General features: G+C 53.4%; 1 long non-coding RNA gene across 1 annotated transcript; it reads right to left on the reverse strand.

Annotated features, from left to right (window-relative positions):
• Positions 1-8,112: 8,112 nt before the first annotated feature.
• Positions 8,113-8,835, reverse strand: LOC137148581 (uncharacterized). The gene is made up of 2 exons (XR_010918535.1): positions 8,752-8,835; positions 8,113-8,409 (listed from the first exon to the last, which is right to left on the reverse strand). It is a non-coding gene; the product is annotated as an uncharacterized lncRNA (long non-coding RNA).
• Positions 8,836-12,683: the final 3,848 nt, after the last annotated feature.

Genomic DNA, 12,683 nt, shown 5'->3' on the forward strand with positions numbered 1-12,683 from the left:
AAGCATTGGCTACTCCTACAGGGCTCTGACTTCCAATGTGGTGCAGGTGTGACATCTGCCCGAGGAAGCAAATGCCTTCCTACTTTTGTTGTCTAGCCTCCCCCGGTCAGTCCCCCCGGCAGCAGTGGAGACGCGCATCTTCAATGTCCACTTTCCACAGAAAGAATGTGGCTTTGAGACGTATTTTTCCACAGTTCGGCCCATTCAAACATGCCAAGCGCCTGACAATGGGCACCTGGCAAGGGGCCACTTGGTTGCCAAGGAATTTCAGATGCCTTCCGAACACAGAGGCTGTTACAAGGGGCTCGGCAGAGAACAAGGGCCCGTATTGGAGACTGCTGCTTTGACAGAGATCCAAGAGGAGACACAAAGCAACATGCTTCCCCCAGGCTCAGAGCAGCAGACAAGCCAGGCTACTGTGGCCATCCGCTTCCTCCGGATCCACAATGCTAGCGACTGATCGCTCTTCCCCCTGTAGGGCTTTACAGATGTCCTGCACAGGCCTTCTATAGATCAGAAAGATCATGATTGTTTTCCAGACACGCCCCCCCCCCCCACTTCCTTAGACCCATTGCCCCTGCTGGGGCTATCTTAGGACATTTTCATGGGTGAGGGATGGTTTTGTCTTGAAGGGTGGGTGGCAGATCAGATAATATGGTGTACAAAGTCTAGGGCAAGTATATGCTTCGTGTTTCACATGCACGCCCCCACACACGGGATGATTCAGGGAATTGGTAATAGGGTACAGAGCCTTCACCTAGCCCAGATTGGTAGTGACCAAAATTCACTACCATCTGTTGGCTGTTCAACAGCCTACATGAAGTGTTGATGGTCTTGGCCTAATCCATAATGGGCAGCCAACCCACTGGCCCAGCTGGCTCCCTTGTTGACAGCCAAGGATCAAATAGGCCAGGAGAAAATGTGCCCCTCTCCCCCACAGCAGTGGCTCCTCTTGGAGAGGGTAGAGCAGCATGGGGGCAGCCAGCGCTGAGACAGACAAAGAGCACCTGTCTCCGGGGATGTTCACCCGGCACCTTTCACCACCATTTATTTTAAACTGACTTTAGAAATCAGAAGATCCATATTTTAAAAGTCCACAGCAGCACAGTCTCTGCCCAAGAGACCAGCTGTGCAGACACTACTATGGCTGCTCACTTGAGCCCGAAGTGGCTTGACTCTTCCCTGTAGTTCCCTTCTGGGGCAATTCAGGTGAATGAGAGAGATGAAACAATGGAAATCTGCTGGGTACGGGCCAGCCAGTTTAGAAACAAATGCAGGGGAGGAGGGCAAGGGCAAACCCCAGCTCCCATAACCCCTAAGCCTCAGCAGATATTTTGCTTCCCCTTGCATCCATCACCTCTGTACCCAGTTCCCAGCCCGCACAGGAAACGGCAGCTGGAAAATACATACTTTCTTTGGAGTGATGGGGAATCAATTACACACTGCCACATCTATTACAAACGTTGTCCACCACGGTGGGGCTGCCAGCTGTCTGGATTTTTTCCCAACAGTTCTGATTTTGATGGGGCCATCCTGCAAATGAGGCTGGCAAGACATTACAGGCCTGATTTTCAAGATTAGGTGCATGTAATTACTCATCCTACACTGCCTGCCTAGTCTGTGTGCAAAATTACTGCAATCACACAGCCAAATCTGCACACGCTTGGCTGGTTACCCAGCTGCCTGGCCACTTGCACACCCAGTTACAACTTCACATGAAAAACTGGAGCAATTGCACGAGTAGCTGTGTGCCCCTCACTTTGATCTCCAGGCCCTACTACTTCCCGGAATCCCTTTCAGCTCTGGTTCATCGTTAGAGTGGGATGCTGTGTGGTCACAACATCTTGATGTTGGTTGGTAATATGATGCCTTTATGACAACCGGTCCCGCTGCTGCATCATCACTCAATGACCCAGCATCGTGACCTGTCATGACACGATGCTGCAGTGGCAAGTGGCCCCCCTTCGCTGGAGGAGTCTTGTGGTTTCTTCTGGTGCGACTAAAATTGTCAGCGAGAGCGCATGCATGCCTCCCAGGGCCTGCTCCACATGATTGCTTGCACTGTCGCATCTTGCATTATTGAGTGGAAACTGGAGCTATAACAGAGTCTCCTTGAAATAGCTCTGCCCTGGTCACTGGGCTTCATTATCAGTGACACTGAGTCATTCTGCAAAACACTCTCTGCCAGTTCCACTTCAGATCCTCGCTGCCAATAATCTGATCATGTCTCCTGCCTACTTTCCTTCTGTCCCTGCCCCCACCTCTGCCCCTCCTGGCCTATTCAGAGCTAGCAAGGTGAGGATCCTCAGAAGGTGCCTTTTCCTGGGGCATTCATCACCTGGCTCCTGTGTGGAACCCAGTGGGCAACAGAGATGCTTCCCAGGGGCGGTAAGCACCGCATGCCACCCTGTCCGGGGAAGGGTACAGCGTAATGACCGCTCCCGTAAGAGGGGCACCCCCACACTGTGAAATACCGTTCCTGCTAGGAGTCCCCCACAGCTGGGATCAGTTACTGATTGATCTGGTTTGGCCTGGGTAGGCAGAACCAAATCATGTGCAGGAAACTGCTGCAGCCCTGGTAGTTTTAGGGGTGCAGCATGGGGCCCTAACCACAGGGGTGACAACTAGATCCTGTCCCCAAGGGCAAAACCAAACTGGGCTATGACAGTCAGGAGACAGCCAGCTGTGCCACAGTTATAGCTACTGTGTAGGTGGGCCCTTATTCAGGCCACGGCTATACATGCAGCGCTGCAGCTGTACCGATACAGCTGCACCACTGCAGCGCATCTGTTGAAGATGCTCTATGCTGATAGGAGAGAGCTCTCCCGTCAGCATTAAAAAAACACCCCTGCAAGCAGCATAAGCTCTATTGGCAGGAGAAGCTCTCCTGATGACAGCGCTGTGCACGCGAGCGCTTATGTCAGTGTAACTGATGTCACTCGGGGTGGAATATTCACACCCCTGAGCAACATAAGTTTTGCCAACATAAGCTGTAGTGCAGACATAGCCTTAGTGAAGGAGGTTGTATGTGTGAAGGCAGAATGGTGGCCAAAAGGGGGTTCGGAAGGGGCAGCAAAGGGAAATCCCATCCTGAAGGGGTGTAAGCCACAGAGAAGGAGAGGAAGGCTGGGCCAGTGAGAGCAATGGCCTGGTTCAATTCCCTGTTTCACCACAGACTGGCTGTGTGATCTTGGGCAAGTCACTTGGTCCCATATTCTGCAATGAGAGTTAGGCCCCTAAATACCTTTGAAGATCTGAGGCATATCCTCAGTGTCTCAGTTCCGCCTCTGTGAAATGGGGATGCTAGCATATCCTACTTCCCAGGGGTGTTGTGAGGCTCACTCCACTGAAGCCTGTAATGTTCAGATCGGAGGGTAAGAAAAACAGTTCTCGTAGGTGTTGATGAAATGTCAGTCAGCACAGGGCTGGATCCTCATCTGGTGCAAACCAATCCCGTTCCTCTGCTGAAGCGATGCTGATTCACAGCAGTTGGGGATCTGACCCTCAGTATTGAGACTAATTGGAGGTTATAAGATAAGTACGTCCTCTCTCATCCTTAATATCAGCAGCCTAATAAAAAGTCCACCTGCCAGGGCCCAGCTATATGGGAAAGCTTTGTTATCAGACTGAACAGGGGAAATACATTTTAAATGTGATTAACTTATCGCCATCTCACAATACCTAAGTATGTGTTCTCCTTTGGAACCACAGTTCATACCATCATTGCCAGATACAATACTAATGTATTTAACACATACTGGCCCATTGCAAAAGTCTACATAAAGAGAGCTCCGAGGTCAGAAAGTTAAGCACTCCAACATCAGGAAATGCCAGAGCTACGCAATCTTAACACTGCCCATTTGTGTACAGATCTCATCATGATACAGCCAGTAATTAACCTGATCACTTTGTTACTTCCCAAATAATACCATGCAGTTCTTCCTTTGACCCCCTGTGTGAGTGTGGCCTCTTGTAGTTGTCATTTTGCTCTTCTACAGGTGCTCTGATTTCATTATCATAATGGGCCAGTTTGTCTTTAGGTTTTAGAGGATAAATTCTCTCCCTGTAAGAACTATATGTGAGTAATCAATAGTGACAAAATTAACACATTAAAAAGCATCCAAAGGCCCGATCGGGATCAGGGCCTCATTGTGCTAGGCGCTGCACATTCACATAGTAAGACATGGTCCCTGGCCTTCCAACCAGTAGCAGAGCCTCTCTAACGAGCAGCGAACTTTACATGTTCACATCCCAGCATCTTTGCTTAGGTGCACTGATGGGGATGAGGCAATTAAATATGAAGCTAATTTAGCTGCTAACTTGGGTGACCTAGATCTGCCAGCACATTTTTGCTCTCGCTCCATTGTCTATTTAATCCATAGGACACTGGGTAAGTGCAGTTTGCTGAGGCTTTCCATAGAAATGATTCAGACTCAGCATTGCAAGATACTCCCCACAGGGATCTAAGGTTGTAGACAACACAGAATGCCGCTTGCTCCACTGCACCCACCCCAGTGGCCTCCCCCTTCACTTCTCCCCTCCATCCAAGTCTTCTGATTGGCATGGGGGCGGGGGTGGGGGGGGCCCTCTTTTGCCCCCTCTCCTTTTGCCATCTGCATGCTTCTCAACCAGCTCCTCCACTGTGCGTCCCCTTGTGGCTGCAGATGGCGTTTGAAGCTCAGTGCTGGATCTAGCCAGAAGGATGCTCAGACCAGCCCTTGCTTCATCAGAGCGCTCCCCAAAAGCCACAGGCTTCGGACCTCACTAATTCTCCCACCTTCCCGGGGCCCAGCATTGTCGGATGTGTACAGCCTCCGGCTTCCCTTTACCAGCCATCAGGGAAGCTCTGTGTCTCCAGCCCCACAGCTCCGCCCCATCCCGCCTCACTGCTGTCCCTCTTCTCTGAGATCCCCCCGGTCTACCCCCATCTCCCTGCCCAGATGGCGTCCAGGACACAGGTGTGGTGAGCAGCACCCACCTCTGTGATGGGGCACCTGTGTGAAGCCGAACTGCCTTCAGGGGAGCTGCTCAGCATTCACCTGACTGCAGCCGCCCCAGGTGCCCTACTGAGGGGACTAGGACTCACATGGTTCCCTTCACGGAGCTTCCTGAATGATTTAGAGGCCAAGGTCTCTATGCTACATCGTGCCACCTTTGCTCATCCCTGCTGGCCTGCAGAGTGGAGGGAAGGAGTAAAAGGATCCAGCCCTGCATTCCTCGCTCCTCCCCAGAACCCAGTTCAACCTTGAAAGCCCATGGCTCTTTGGGATGTGCCAGATGCCCTGTACCTCTGCACCCACTCTGGGCTCCCCTGTGCATTGCTGCTGACACCAGGAGGCATTAGCCTTCCTTGGAAGATGCGTTGCCAGGACACCCCCAGCAATGCCCCCTCAGGGGGGCGGATTCTGTGACCCAGAGGAGTTGCATGCAGGAACCAGTGCAGATTCAGGCAGTACTAATTTGTGTGAGTTCCCCAGCCCCCGTTCTCTCCTCACACAGGAATCCATGAGAATGGAGGAAGAGGGGGCACAAAGCTTGCATACTGCCCTGTCAAGCATCCTCACAGCCCCCTGGAGGCAGCAATGACCATTTGGGCCCGAATTTGGCTCCCCATCGATTTCAGCAGGACGTTGTGGTGTGCAAGGCAGGCAGAACTGGAGCTAGAATGGGAAAGGTGGGCAAAGCCCCCAGGAAGGAAGGGGAAAGGGAAGAAAATCGGGGTGGAATATTTTAGTGTTTCCAGCACTCCCACAGCGCCTTACCTGCCGGTCTTTTGCCATTGCTTTTTAAAGCATGCTTCCCCTGGGATGGCACAACTCATTTAACCAGAGGTCAGTCTCTTTGGGTCAGGGCGGAGGAAGGATGCAAGTGGGACAATGTTCTATAAAAAGATCCTCGCTGCTGCTTTTTTGTAATTCTGTATTGATTTTTCCTTGTGTCTCTATAACTGGTTGGTGCAGCATGTGAAGAGGGGGGATGGGAGATCACTCCAGCACTCCCCTGCTCCTGAAACACACCAAAGCAGCCTTCGCCCAGCCTGCAGCCGGCTAGCTAGTGACAATGAGGATTTTACTAATCAGCTGAGCACACCCTCATTCAGATTGGCTGGGAAGAGATCTGTGTGGGGAGGGTGAAGACAGATTGTAGCAAGACCCCTCCAGACCCAGCATCAGAGGCTGCCTCTGCCTCAGTTTCCCCTTAGTTTCAAGTCATTTGCTTGCTACCTGCTTCCAGCACTGTCAGGTCACTGCAGTGACTCAGTCTGTCAGCTAAATCCACTTCTTTTAGGATATAAGCCAGGGAGTCCAGGCAAACACAAAGCTTCTAACACTGCCCTTCTCCTGGGCTCTAGTCAGTCCCTTCAGCTTCACCATGTTCCCTTGGATGACAGCACCCCCTCACTAAGTGGTAGTATGGGGGACCTCACATCCACCCATAAGGGACCTGGTCCTGAATGACCAAGCTGTTGGCCCTCATACTACAAAATTACCCTCACTTCTCCCCAGGGTCTCTGCCTGTACACTCCCAGCTCTCCTGCTCTGGAGAGGGCACAAACTCCAAGATCTGCTCTCCTCAGAGTCTCCTACACACTCACTCTAGGCCAGTGTTCCTCAACCTTTTTGATACCAAGGATCAGCTTGCTGCCTTCCTAAGCCGGATGTATGCTGTGCCAGGGAGATCTCAGGGACCAGCACCAGTCTATGGACCGGTCATTGAGGAACACTGCTCTAGGCTACAGGCTACTCTTATTTCCCCAGCAGGTCTGGTCTTAGCCACCTGACCCTATGCCACTCCTCTCCTCTACCTGGGAGGTGGGCTCAGCCTGGCATAGAGGCAGCTGAGCCACGACCCCCTTAAAGGCCCAGCTCACCCTGTAACACCAACCTTGCCCTAAAGAGACATTCAGGTGTCAAGCCCAAGGCAGCACCTGTCTTTGCTCTGGTGCTTTATATTTTGGGATAACGCTTGGTATTTTCACATCCCTCACCATCCAGTGATTCTGTTGACTAGGTGTCAGTTGCAGGCCGCATTTATAGCTCGTAAGCATTGGCACAGGGGGTCACAGTGCAGAGGGGCAGGGCAAGGAAAATGGGAGTGGGTGAGGGACAAGCTGAAGCAAAGAAGGGTACAGCAGGGGGCTAGCATGCTGAAGGGATGATAGATAAGGTGGCCCAGGGTAGATAATCACATAATAATCCCTAGTACATTTCATCAGTAGATCTCAAAGGGCTGTACAAAGGAGGGCAGCAGCATTATCCCGGTTTTTACAGATGGGGAAACTGAGGCACAGAGTAGTGCAGTGACTTGCCTAGGGTCACCCAACAGGCCTGTGGCAATAGAACCTAGGTCTTCTCAATCCTGGTCCACTGCGCTATCCACTAGAACACACTGCCTCCAATAGGCACAGAAAGGAAAATCAGCTTGGAATAACTGAAATAATAACTAAGGGTATCTTGCTTCCCTTCCCAGCCACACTCCCCGCTACTCCTTTGTCAGTATGTTGGTCCAATTTAGGCAATAAGCTTTTCAGGGTGAAGAATCTCTCTTGCTCTATGCTTGTCTGACCCACACTTCCACATGTGGCTCCCTGGCCCACCCCTACCTCCAGTGGCTGGACAACATTGCGGGTTAGGAGCCTGTTACAGGCTTTGCGGTAACAGCGCCGCGTCTTTTAGCTCAAGCAACAGTAAGGACTCATGGTTGTAAAGCCAGAGACCGCAAAGACCCACCCCAGGGCATTGCGTTATGTTTGTAAATTCCTGGCACATTCTTGGACGCTAGATTGTCTTGGTCTGGACCAGCAGTTCCCAAACTCGACCACATTGCATACCACCGACAAAACGCCACCACGTGTAGAGGTGGGTGGAAGGGGTAGGACCAGGAGGGGAGAGCAACCGCCATGCTGCTTGAGGGAGGGGCCGGCGCTGCAGCAGTTCCTGGTCAGCTGCTTTGTGTCCAGGGAGGAGGGGGGCAGAACAGTCAGGCCGCCACGCTCCTTCAGGGTGGGGCCGGCACTGGAGCGGCTCCTGGCCAGCCCCCCCAGCAGCAGGTGGACGTGTTCCATTAGGAGGTGGCCTGTGTACCACCGGTGGTACGTATACCAGTTTGGGAATCGCTGGCCTAGACTGTCTTGACTGCGCAGGGCCATAAGGAGGAGAAAGTGCCCCTCTCTACAGCTCTGTGCTGGCCCCCTGGAAAGTAGTCTGGGCTGCAGAAATAAGCAAGGTGAGTGGCCAGATTCATTGCACTTTCAAGATGTTATTCAACCAGCACTGACAGCACAGATCTGCTCCACTGGGGGCCTCAATCAGCCTCGGGGCACATGAGAAGTCCAGCAATGGCCCATTAATGCATTCCCCAAGGTGGCTTAGTGGGACTGGAATCTGGCTGGCTCAGTTGCTGTGTCACCTTCAATTAAAAAAAATATTCTGAAAACGCTGGAGGTTTACGCAATGTATCCTTCCCTTCTGAAAAGCAGTCCCTATGCAAAGGCTAAGAGAAAACTGCAGGGAAAAGGCTCTGATCCTCAGATCCTCAAAAAGGCCCAACTCCCACAGCAGAAATCAGTAAATACCTAAACACATTGAAGGCTCTGGGTCTAAGAACCCCTTTGCGCAACTGCTCTGAATAAGATCACTGCTCATCTCTCTCTCCTTTAAGGTTCCCTGGACCCCTCACTTGCCCCCCCCCAAAAAAGCCCAGCCCCCCTTTCAGCAGCAGTTTGGGGCCCAATAGTCCCTTTCAAGTCACCTCCTTCTTAGCAGCTCCCCAGCCACTCAGTTACCAGGCCACAGGCAGCTCTGGAGGGCAAGGAGTGACATCCTTCCCCTCCAGGAGCTGGCTACCAACTGAGCTCCTGGGCCTCTCTTTTATACTGCCTGTCCCGCCCCCCCCCCTCTTCCGGATGGGCGGACAGGCAGTCTTTGGCTCCGCCCCCACAGGCCCAGCCTGTTTCTCCCTGTCAGTTTCTGAGGGAGGCCAGGCGTGCTCACTACAGTGAAGGAGAAGCTCCCAGCTGGGCCCCGCCAGGATCCGGTGACCTCATCAGACAGGCCCAAGCACTCAGTCGCAATGTGGCTTTGGACAATGGGTGGCTCTCCAGCCAGACAATGACAGGGTTGGATGCTCACTCAGAGCCAAGCCAGTGCTGGGGCGGCCTGGAAGGGGAGCGTACCCAAGGCAGCGCTGCGTGCTCTTCCAGGAAGGGCAAGACCTCAGCCTCAGTTCCTCCCCCCACTTTTGGGGTGGCTTGCATGAGAGTGTAGTGCAATGGTGCCTATGTGGGCACCGAGCACCCTCCCTTCCCCAGGTGCATTCCTGTAGCGGTTGATCACACTCTGGTCCTTGACTTGACTGGGGAGGCAGCCCTGTCTCCTGGCTGTAGCAGGGGAATAGGAGATTGCCAAAGCTCAATGGATCATTACTCTTAGAAGAGCCCTCATGGTGGCTGGGCCTGGCCCCTCCAGTCCCGATCTCTCTTTAAAGCATTAAATGAGCCTGATCAACGGGCAGGCTCCTGGACAAAACTCTGGTGGGGATCTGGACAGAACTCCTGACATAGAGTGCAGCACTCAGCACAGCCTGTACTGGGTGTTTCACTACTCTGGGGGAGGGGGCAAGCATGGCAGTTCTAATATGTAATAGAGCTCAGCCCTAGTAGCGCTAATTGTCCAATTTCAGATTTTTTCCCCCTTTTTTAATAAGCTTTCGCCAGTGAAAAGAAAAGTGCTGCCACCAGCAGAAGTGATTTTCCACTCACAGCTCCTGCCTCGCGCACACGCTCCCCGCATCCAACCAGTGACTGAGGCCTGAAATCATATTTCATGCATTAAGTTAATGCCTTACTGGAAACAACCGGAAATCTTACCCTGATGACACAACGCACGCAGGGTTATTTTGGGGTGGATATTGGTTTACTTATAAAATGGTCTGTCCTGGCAGGGCAGTCACAGGAAATGAACCTGTAGCTCTAGACACGTCCTCTATCAGATCCCGAGCAGCAGGGGAATTGGAGCTGTGAGAGGCTGTGTTCGTAGGCTGGCTGTTAGCTGCGCTATTAGCAGCGTTTGCTGGCTGGTTCTACACACAGTGCTGGAGGTGGGTGCCTTGATGTATTATGCAATAAACAGCATGTTCACAGTAAGCAAGGCTTTGTCCCCCGCACCATGATCTGAGTTTCGCAAGCAATAAAAAGCCATCTGCAAAGCCTCCCCTTTTGGTTTTGCCCGTGCAGCAGCACCGCGGTCTGGGGCGAGACAAAGTCTCTCTTCGCTGTGTAAGATTCTGCTCACTGATCAGATTATCTTTGTGCTGCCGCCGTCTGACACCTGAAACATGAGAGCCTGCAACCAAGTGCCTTTCTGCCCTTTTGGACGCCATGGTGCGCCGACGATGGAGCATTTTCCATTTCTTCTTTGACTGGAAGCGGACTTAGTGCCAGCGAGTGGCATGTGACAGCCATGGAGACCAACAGCCTCTATCCTTAGCACAGGGATGGCTTCCTCCCCAATCCCTGGTCACTCAGCCAGATCTGATCCCTGGGGAATTCCTATGGCACAGGAGTCAGGGAGGGTATGCAGAGAGCTGGCGTAGCTGGCCTTCACCACCCCATGCAGGACCACTGGAGCAGGCGGTATGCCACTGTGTTCCTGGGGTCACAGCCAAGTCATTCCTGGGCCCCAGTTATTCCCAGATGCCAGAGCAATCCCTAGGGGCTGTTGGCAGCCAGATGCCAGTTGAGGCAGCCCATGGACTGCTGTAATCGGGACCGAGGGCCACACAGGTGCCTGGCAGCCTCAAAAGAGAGATACTTTGGTAGCAAAAAGCCAGTGCTCCCCCTATGCACCCACATAGTTCATCCCAGATGTAGAGATGAATTCGGCCCAACAGGCCTCGACACTCCATGCAGAGGCCAGTTCTAAGTCTGGCTGTGGAGTTCGGTCTTTATGCCCTGTTCCGTCTTTGGCCTCTCTGCTGAGCCTGCCCAATAAAAGGGTCCAAGTGGTGTCAATAGTGGCACTTTTGCTCTGATGTCTCCTTGGTCCCTGCTCCCAGTGCATCTGTTGCTTGGATCACCCTCTCCTTCCAGCTGCCTCAAAGCATCCCTGCTCTTTGGCACCTCGCTGCCCTGCCTCTCAGCCTCCTGCCCCTCTTTCCTGCTGTTCTCAAGTGAGTTCTCAAGCGAGCTATGGGTAACCCAAGGAGACTACAAGGTCAGCTCTTAGAGGGGCAGTGGGACTGGGCAAGAGATGGGTCTCAGTTTCTCACTCTGTCCCCTAGAGTCTGGCCTGCTGCTTTCTGTGCAGAATTGTAAGAGCAGCGTGAGATTACCCATTTTGGGGTGGGAGGGGGCGGGGGATGTGAGCGCGTAGTTAAAGGCTGTCTCATAATGCAGCCGCATAAGGTGCTGGATTAATGCCTGCACAAGCAACCTGATTTTTGGCATTTCCTGACATCTGAGTGCTGGACTTTGCAACCGTAACAATCTTTTACCATAGGTTGGTTTGGGTTTTCACCTTCCCCACAGGCCAGACACCAGCCAGGTGGCAATGACTCCTGGGCGCTGCAGAGCTGGGTTTACCTGCGCGCCCACAGGGGTTAACAGGCTGTGCCTGTCGGTCTCCTCTCGCTTTTGATGCGAGGCGGTGAAGGAGAGCTCTGGGGGTTTGACTCTTGCTTGGGAAGATTCACCTTAAAGCTTCACCCTGAGGCTGTTCTCAGGCAGTTGTGAGTTATTTGTTGTTCTTGTCATTTCCCATCGTCCCATCCTCTTTCGCGGCTAGTCAGCCACTCGTTCCTTCACTGCTAGTCTAGTGGGGTGGGCTGGCAACCGTACAGCTCCAGCATGGCAGTGTCTTGCGTATCCGGGCAACCCTCCTCCTTGAGGGATGAGGGAGAAGGTCAGGGTGGCAACGGGGAGGACCAGAGGTGGGGTAAATTGGCATGGCTCCGCAGGAGTCGACAGAGCTAAGCTGACTGGTGCCAGCTGGGATCCAGCCCTTAGAACTCTGTATTGAAAGGGCGGGTCCCTTGCAGTTGGGTCAGTGCATCGCACTGTCTCACCCACTGACCCATCACCTCTCACGTCCTCCCCAGCCCTCGCTCGCTGGGTGCTCATTCACACCCCCCCCCTTCTCTCAGCCAGTCCCCTGGCCTCCTTCCTATTTGTCTCAAACACGCATTGTTATCACCCACACCCCAGCCCCTCCCTCCCCCCAGGCCTTGCGCAGGCAGGCACCTGCACGTCCAGAGCTGGGCCGGGCAATGGCGCAGGCAGCCCCGGTGGAGGGCCGCTTTAATTGGGCACGTTTGGCATCGCCGGACCCTGATCTCACTCAAGCACACTCTGTGTGTGTCACATCACATGGGATCATCCCGCACGCCGCGCAGCACGGGGACCGCCCTCCAAAATGCCGCCCCGCCCTTTCCGGCCTGCAGGGGCTCTGGTTCCTCCGTTTGCCACCGCAGCATCGGACGATGAGCTCGGCCAAGCCAGGTGGAGCAGCAGCTACTAGGCCAGGGATGGAGGGACAGACAGAGGGACGACAGTCGGAGAGGGCCAGAGGCCGGCACAATGGGACGCAACAGGGGATAATAACCTCAAGCCCCAGGTATCTCAGAGACATTCACAATCTGTGCTGGGCCCAGGGCATCCCAGGCTGGAATGAGCCTGGAAAGGGTTC

The sequence above is a fragment of the Emydura macquarii genome, unplaced genomic scaffold (genome assembly GCF_026122565.2).
Source record: "Emydura macquarii macquarii isolate MOO-44397 ecotype Brisbane River unplaced genomic scaffold, CSIRO-AGI_Emac_v2 contig_670, whole genome shotgun sequence".
Lineage (NCBI taxonomy): Eukaryota > Metazoa > Chordata > Testudines > Chelidae > Emydura > Emydura macquarii.